Consider the following 9,825-nt stretch of genomic DNA (forward strand, 5'->3'; position numbering starts at 1 on the left):
TTTCTACATTTGATGTTCCATGAAATAAATTATACACATCATACAGTGATGTTATTTTCAAAAACGTTTTCACAACCTTTCTATTTAATTGGTATTGTTTTTATTGTTTTTTGTATGCTATCGTTTATTATTTTTCCTACAATTTTTTGATCCCTTACAACTCTTTTGGGTTTGATGATCGAAATTGCATAATTCTTTACCTGAGCTATTCAAATAGCATCAATTCGAACAACGAAAGGAAAGGGAAAAAGAAGCCTATGTGGGAAGTTGTAAAAGTTTGTATATTATATACACACACATATGTCTACTTGTGATTAATTAAAAAATATTTAAATGTGAATTATTTGTTGACAATTTTTTGTTAACATAGGATCATCGACTACTAGTTTTTATTACATTAGTTCTTATTTTTAGACCATTAAGCATAATTCCCTTAGTGTTGAAGTATAAATGCAGATGCATATGGTAGTTTCTTATGTCACTTTCTATAAATGGTTTAAAGGTGATTGATATGGATGTCAGGTTTTAGTTTTGATCCAAGTATTTTTTTTAAAAAAAAGGCATGAAGAAATAATCCAACTATTATTGTGTGGCGAAGTGTGTATCAATTTGAAACAGTTTGTTTGTGACTCCATGACTTGTTAATTTTGATTCCTTAGTGCTAATAATTTGTTTCTTCAGTGCTAGTTAACTCCTTTGCCCAATACCTCATTCTTGCATATATATATCATGAGCAGAATTGGCTGACATGTTCCTTATTTATTGCCTCTCTTTGTTCTCATCTTTTGCTTTGATATGTCAATACCTAATATGCATCCATGTGTTATCTTGCTGATTGAACATTTTGTAAATTTAGTTATAGGTAAAGTTGTGGTGTCCTTATAATTTTGTTTTTGTTTTGTCTATTAAACTTTGCCTTCGGGAAATAAGCTTGTCGTATAGTGATTCAGCTGAGTTAGTAGATGGAGTATGTAGCATGTTGACTGGAATTATGAGCATGTTTTGTATATAAAGACATTTTTCTAGGAACAAAGCATATATCAAATTCCTTGTCTATTTTCAACATTTGTCTAGACAAGTTCTTGTCATTTTGTCAATCCTGCCTAAAACTCATCAAGTCCGCATCCTAAATCAACATTTGAATAGCTGATTTGTTTCTTTTATCCTAGAATTGCTTGTATTGCATAAGTTTGTATTGCATAAGTTAAATTCTAAGACTATAAGTTGGTTATATTGCTTGTATTTTATGTAGATTTATATGAATAAATCTAAATCAGAATTCTGGAATTGAGTGTCGTCATGGAATTGCTTTATATTAGAGCTATGTGAAATCCTAAAATTTCTTGTATTGCATAAGTTTGTATTGCATAAGTTTTATTTCTTCGACTATAAGTTGGTTATATTGCTTGTATTTTATGTAGATTTATATGAATAAATCTAAATATGGAATTGATAAGTTTTGTTTAATTTTCCTCTTACAGGTACGTAACTCGGCCAATTCGTGAGGCTTGAGATTTTTTATGGAAGGAGTCAGCTTTGTTAGGATGTAGCTTGCCTTGCTAATTTGTAAATTAAAAGTCATATGGAGAACAACAAATGGAAAATATGTGATTTAATGTATATGGAGAACTGTAATGGAAAACATGTGTATTTTGATGAGTAACAACTCATTTTGTATATTTTTGTAATATATGTGGCTACAAGATGAATTATATATGGATGTTTATTTTGGATTTAATGTAGTAAATATTTAGTTTTGTATTGGTGTTTTCTTATATTAAAATAAGATTAGTTGTTTGGTATTAATGAACATTAAAGACAACAGTTAAAAATGTTGTAAAAACTAGGTAAATCACAAGGGAATTTTTTTGTAAAAAGTGATAAAAGACAACGGTTTTATCCGTTGTAAAATATATTAAAACTATTGTAAAAAAATAAAACGAGTCAAATATTATCTACCACAACAATTTATATCTGTTGTAAAAAAAGTCTACCACAATGGTTTATTTTTGTTGTTGAAATTATCTACCACAACGGTTTTAAAACGTTGTCGTATCCTTCGTAGCCAAATTTTGAGCATATAAACAACAACGGATAAAACTCGTTGTCAAATTTCTACAAAGACAATGGTTTCAAAACAGTTGTCGTAGGGCAATACATTCTACAACGCCCTCAGTTACAACGGTTTTTTGACCATACGACAACGGATAATATCCGTTGTCGTTTGCAGTTTTTGTTGTAGTGGGCTCAAGTCTTCTTTTTCAATTGTTGTCGGTATTTCATTTTAAGCATTCTTGTACTTACATCTGTAATCACTTTTTTGAACTGCTAGTGAATTTCCCAACGAAAGCACTCGACGAGTGCGAGCCTTGGAGTAGTAGTCGACGAAGGCTCCGAACCAAGTAAAAACAATCTATGTTAGCGTTGTGTTTTGCTTTTATTTTTCTGCTGCTTACTCTAATTCGACAACAAATTTTAAATCGCTATTCACAACCCCCCTAGCGAGCTCTACGATCCAACAAGTGGTATGAGAGCAAGTACCGCTCTGATTTGGTGCAACCACCAAACAGACAAAGGGGATGAAGTTTTTTTTTCACTTTCTTTTGATTTTCAGTTTTACGATATAATCCAAACTGGTATCATTACCTTTTTGGATATTATTTTTTTTTTGTTGCAAGTAAGCTGAACTGGTGTAACACCAATTCAATTTTTATTTTATTTTAATCCCGCACTACTAATCCAAGACCAAGTCTTAGGATTCATTTTCCTTTTCTTTCCTTGTGTGCAGAATCAATGTCTCAAATCGAAGGTTTTAGCATAGTTCGTCCACCTCTGTTTAATTGTGACGACTTCCCCTACTGGAAGAAACATATGGAGGTCTACTTGAAGACCGACTTCGACCAGTGGTTCAGCATCACCCGTGGCTACAAGGCGCCTATCGACAACTCGGGAAATCCATTGGACCCGGAACAATGGAATCTGGACATGAAGAAGAAAGTCCAGACGAATTTCAAAGCACTCAACACACTGCAATGTGGGTTGTCAAAGGAAGAACTGAACCGAGTGGGACCACACCAGAACCCAAAAGAACTTAGGGACAAGCTCGTCAAACTTCACGAGGGAACTAGCGACGCCATGGTAACCAAATGAGACCTCCTTTTAAATAAGTTATTTAATATTAAGATGCAGGAAGGAGAATTCATGAGTCAGCTTCACGCGAGGATCAAGGATATCCTTAACGAACTTCACGCTATCGGGCACCAAATGAGAACCGCGACTTGATCAGGTACGCTCTAAATGCGTTTCCTCGAAATGCATTGTGGGCATCCATAGTGGATGCCTACAAGATTTCGAAGAATCTTTCTAAATTAAAATTAGATGAGCTATTTTGTGAACTTGAATTACATGAGCAAACTAACGCCCAAACCGAGAAAGGTAGCGATTTGTTTACAGGTTCTTCTAAGGAAAAGACGAAGGCCAAGCCTGAACCTGAAGATGAGTCTGACCAAGATTCAGAAGACGAAGAGTACCTGGTGAACTTGGTAAGAAAGATATTCACCAGGAGAAAGAAGAACTTCAACAGAAAGAACTTGCAGAAGATCAACTCCACAACTGATCCAAGAAACGTGACCTTCTTCAGATGCAACAAGAAGGGTCACTACAAGAACGAGTGCCCAAAATTGAAGAACGACAAGCCAAAAGCAACCAAGAAGAAGACACTTAAAGCAACATGGGATGATTCGTCTTTAGAAGAATTAGAAGCCGATGAGCAAAGGCATCAAAGCCACCTCGCGCTGATGCCCAACGAATCAGAATCAGAGGATGAATCCGAAGACGGTCCGAACCAGAATCGAGCCATGAGTCCATACTCATTTTCGAATGTCCCGAAGAGGTATACCTTAGTTTAAATAATAAGTTTTTTAAAATTATTGCATGTTTAGATAGAAAGTTAACTGAAATTGAAAATCAAAATAAAATGCTCCTTGAGGAGAACCAACACCTCAATAAACAAATTACAAAATCTAATCCAAATCAAGTTTAAACACTTGAGGAGGAAAATTCAACACTAAAAATTGAAATCATAAAACTAAAAGGGCTTTTAGAAAAATTGACAGCTAGATCTAAAAATTTAGACCTTATCTTAAACAGTCAAAAGGTTGTTTACAATAAATCTGGACTTGGATACAAGTCAAATAAATCATTCATATCTCTAATAACTGAAAATAAACCACAAACTGAAGCCTGAGTTCCGAAAGTATGTCTAAATACACAAGTAGGATTAAATCAATACTATGTACCTAAAAATGAAATATATTATGTGAAATCAATTAAACCAAAGCAAAACCCTAAATCAACTAAACCTAAACCTAACCATAGAAATAACTATAAAACCAACTTAAACCAAGATTATCATCAAGTTGATAACAATTATAAAAGTAATCGACATAAACCCAAAACTAAAATTTAGCCCAGATCAATAATTCAGAGGGAGACTCCAAAATAGTTGCCACCTCCAAAATTAACCTACCCAGCAGGGTAATTAAGATTAGTTTAAAAAGGGACTCAGTTTAACTTGACCTACGGTACTGGTGAACTTTTGGATGATAGTAGTATCGAAAGCTCAGTCTATGCATGTCCAGGAAGATATGGTTTCGACCTGGTGCATTTGGTTGAGTGGAACTAACTGAAGCTACCCCTTACGGATCCTAACTAGTTAAACCAAGGTTTTGTACTAAGTTCAGTGGGTTGGACTATTTGGAAAACCTCGAAGGCATGGTTACTCTAATGATGTCCAAGTTACTCACCATACTCTAGAAGTTTATACAAAGAATGCCTATTTGTTGAACTCAAAGCAAAACCTGAGTCTAATACAAAGTTAAACCAAACTCTAAAAATTTAACATAACTTCATCTCACAAAAATTATAGGATTCATCAATTGAAAATATAGATCAGGTGAGATGACTAAGGACTTAAAATCGAATCGAATCGAATCAAATCAAATCGAATCGAATCCAATCAAATCGAATCGAATCACATTGAATCGAATCAAATCAAATCAAATTGAACCAAATCGAATCGAATTGAATCAAATCGAACCAAATTAAATTAAATCTAATTAAATTAAATTAAATTAAATTAAATCAAATCAAATTAAATTAAATCTAATTATATATAATTAAATTAAATTAAATCTAATTAAATAAAATTTAAAATTAAATTAAATTTAATTCAATTGAAAATTCAATTTCAAATTATTTTAAAAATTATTTTAAAAATTAATTTAACTTAAAAATTATTTTAAAAATTATTTTAACTTAAAAATTATTTTGAAAATTATTTTAACTTAAAAATTATTTTAAAATTAATTTAACTTAAAAATTATTTTTAAAATTAATTTAACTTAAAAAATTATTTTAAAAATTAATTTAACTTAATAAATTATTTTAAAAATTTATTTAACTTAAAAATTATTTTAAAAATTAATTTAACTTAAAAATTATTTTAAAAACTCATTTAATTTTAAAATTATTTTTAAAATTTTTTTTATTTTTTAAATTATTTTAAAATTAATTTAAATTAAAAATTAATTTATGTAATGCCCCAACCAAGCGGACCCCACCCGGACCGAATCGGGAACGCCACTAAAATTGCCCATCGGGTTGACGACTAGCTCCATAGACCACCGAAATTCCTTTCAGCGTGCTTTGTGCTCACTCGCACGCACCCCGGAAAACTTCCCAGGAGGTTACCTATCCTCAGATTTCTCCAAGCCAAGCACGCTTAACTTTGGAATTCTTATGTTTGTGTTTCCGAAAAGAAAGGTACACCTTGGTGATATGGATAGTACCATCTAACCTTTTTAAGTCATACTTAACCAGAATCTCAGAACCGGAGTATTACAATCACCCCCACTTAAAGACACAATGTCATCGTTGTGTAGCCACGAATCACACCACAGACAAATCCCAAAATCTCCCTCGCTTGGTGGTGCCCTGGGTGCTCCTATCACAGGCGCACTCACGGTCGCAAGGTCGCTCTGATACTATCTGAAAAGGAAGGTGCACCTTGGTGATATGGATAGTACCATCTAACCTTTTTAAATCATACTTAACCAGAATCTCAGAACCGGAGTATTACAATCACCCCCACTTAAAGACACAACGTCATCGTTGTGTAGCCACGAATCACACCACAGACAAATCCCAAAATCTCCCTCGCTAGGTGGTGCCCTGGGTGCTCTGGTGCCCTGGGTGCTCCTATCACAGGCGCAGTCATGGTCGCAAGGTCGCTCTGATACTATCTGTAACACCCCAATTCGGGCGGGCCCTACCCGGATCGAACCGGGAACGCCACAAGAATTGCCCATCGGATTGACGACTAGCTCCACAAACCACCGAAGGTCCTTTCAGCGTGCTTTGTCCTCACTCGCACGCATCCTGTAAAACTTCCCAGGAGGTCACTCATCCTTAGAATTCTCCAAGCCAAGCACGCATAACTTTGGAATTCTTAAGTTTGAGCTTCCGAAAAGAAAGATTCACCTTGGTGATATGAATAGTACCATCTAACCTTTTTAAGCCATACTTAACCAGAATCTCATAACTGGGGTATTACAATTTTAGTTAAATATTATTTTAAAATTAATTTAACTTAAAAACTATTTTAAAATCTAATTTAATTTTAAAATTATTTTAACTTAAAAATTGTTTTCAAAATTATTTTAACTTTAAAATTATTTTAAAATAAATTTAACTGAAAAATATTTTAAAAATTAATTTAACATAAAACTTATATTGAAAAATAATTTAATTTAAAAATAATTTTAAAAATTAATTTAACTTAAAAATTATTATAAAAATAATTTAACTTAAAAATTAATTTTGTATAGAAATTATTTTTAAAATTATTTTAACTTAAAAAATATTTCAAAATTAATCTAACATACAAATTATTTTAAAAATTAATTTATGTTAAAAATTATATTAAAAATTATTTTAAAAATTAATTTAAATAAAAAAAATATTTTAAAAATTAATTTAACTTAAAAATTATTTTCAAAATTATTTTAACTTAAAAATTATTTTAAAAATTATTTCAAATTAAAAATTATTTTATTATTTAAAAATTAATTTAACTTAAAAATTATTTTAATTTAAAAATTATTTTAAAAATTATTTTAATTTAAAAATTGTTTAAAAATTATTTTAACTTAAAAATTATTTTAACTTAAAAATTATTTTATTATTTTAAAAATTAATTTAACTTTAAAATTATTTTAAAAGTTATTTTAACTTAAAAAGTATTTCAAAAATTATTTTAACATTAAAATTATTTTAAAAAATATTTTAACTTAAAAATTATTTTAAAAATTAATTTAACTTAAAAACTATTTTGACATATAAATTCTTTTCAAATTATTTTTACTAAAAAATTATTTTATTATTTTAAAAACTAATTTAACTTAAAAATTATTATAAAAATTAATTTAACTTAAAAATTATTTTAACTTAAAAATTGTTTTCAAAATTATTTTATTGTTTTAAAAATTTATTTAACTTAAAAATTATTTTAAAAATTAATTTAACATAAAAAGTATTTTAAAATTTAATTTAACTTAAAAATTATTTTAAAAATTAATTTAACGTAAAAATTATTTTAAAAATTTATTTAACTTAAATTTTTTTTAAAAAATTAATTTAACTTAAAATTATTTTAAAATTAATTTAACTTATAGATTGTTTGAAAATTAATTTAACTTAAAAATTATTTTAAAAATTTATTGTACTTAAAAATTATTTGAACAATTAATTAAAAATTAATTTGACTTAGAAATTATTTTAAAAATAAATATAACTTAAAATTTATTTTAAAAATTATTTAACTTAAAAATTATTTTTTCTTAATAATTTTTTAAAAAAATTATTTTAACTTAAATTATTTTAAAAATTAATTTTACTTAAAAATGATTTTAAAAATAAATATAACTTAAAAATTATTTTAAAAATTAATTTAACTTAAAAATTATTTTAATAATTAATTTAACTTAAAAAAATTTTTAACTTAAAATTATTTTAAAAAATATTTTAACTTAAAATTATATTAAAAATTATTTTAGCTTAAAAAAAATCATTCTAAGTAAAAGTAAATTCAAACTTAAACTAATCTTAATTCCTACCTGTTGTAGTAAATCTAATGGATCTTGGACAGTGGTTGCTTGAAACATATGACTGGGGATCACACCAAGTTCACTGAACTAACCTACAAAAACTTAGGAACAGTTGCTTTGGGAATAACGATAAACTCAAGATAATTGGTATAGGTAACATTGAACTTAGAACTAACTTTATTATTACAAAAGTATTACTTATTAAAAATTTCAAGTATAATCTTCTTAGTATTTGTCAATTATGTGACATTGGATATAAGGTTAGGTTTTTATCTTCGGAATGTTTAATCAAGCACTTAGATAACCCTTCTATATGTTTATACCACTTGTTGATCGTCTTTGGGGTGTAAAAAGTATTTTTCACATTTTCAAATGTCACGAGTATGCATCAGATAAAAAAATTATAGAGAAAGAAGCTAGAAGGAAAAGATACAAGCTCACGCTGACACAAGTAATTTTTTACTTGGTTTAGAGCATTCGATGACTCCTACTCCAAGGCCCACACTCGTTGAATTCTTTCATTAGACAATCCACTAATAGTTCAAAATGTTACAAAATTGAATTACAAGAACGATAAGAAAATATTACCGACAATAGAGAAATTGAATAGAACTTGATCGTTTGTTGTGGGAGGAGTGTTACAACATCATAGGAGTTTTTTCGGTGCAGCACGTAAGAATGAAAGTTGTAGCACTTGATGTTCTAAACTTACTGGTCGAAGGCTGCTTTTATAGCCCCGTCTGAGCATTTGGATCCCCTCCCAGGCGTCTGGACTTGTGATGACATGGTGAGCACTCGTCGAAACTTCATCCTTGAAGTTTATCCACCTTCGGGCGTCCGGACCCCCTCCGGGTGCTTGGACTATTGACGTAGATTATGCCAGTTGTTGCACTCCAACTCAGCTTCTCAATGAATTTTTTGGTCTTGGCACCTGGACCAACTACGATCGCTCGGACCACTTGGGTGCCTGGCCAGGCTCCTAGTGTTAGGCCCTCCAGATCCATCAACTCTTTCATACTTGGTAAAGTAATTAGACCACAGATACTCTAACTTTAATCCACTTATTATTTATCAAAACCTGAGTTTGATCATTAGTGCAAATTACACCAATGCATCCAACTTGTAACACGAACTCTCTACAGTACAAATTTCATTAGAGGCCTTAGATAAAATAAATTCTAATTTATCATTGTCAATACCTAAAGATAGTTTATGATTCTTAACATCGATTATAGCCTCAGCTATGGAAAGAAACGACCTTCCTAGAATTATTGGATTCTTTGGGTCTTCATCTATGTTTAAGACCATGAAGTCTGTAGGGCAAATGAGACTACCTATCTCCATTGGTAGATCTTCTTTTTTACCCAAAGGGTATCTACAAGATCGATCTGCTAATTACAATGTCATGATGGTCAATTTAAGATCATTAAAATTCAATATTTTATATATAGAGTAGGAAATGAGACTTACATTAGCTCCAAGGTCGCAGAAAGCCTTACCAATAACTGTCGTACCGATCTTACATGGTATAGAGAAACTTTTTGGATCTTGAAGCTTAGGAGGTAGTGTGTCCAGAAGTAGAGCACTACATTCCTCTGTCAAAGCCATGATCTCATATCCTTTTCATCCTTTTCGTTCCTGTCTGAGAGCTTGCAAGATT

Source organism: Zingiber officinale, chromosome 5A (genome assembly GCF_018446385.1).
Source record: "Zingiber officinale cultivar Zhangliang chromosome 5A, Zo_v1.1, whole genome shotgun sequence".
Taxonomy (NCBI): domain Eukaryota; kingdom Viridiplantae; phylum Streptophyta; class Magnoliopsida; order Zingiberales; family Zingiberaceae; genus Zingiber; species Zingiber officinale.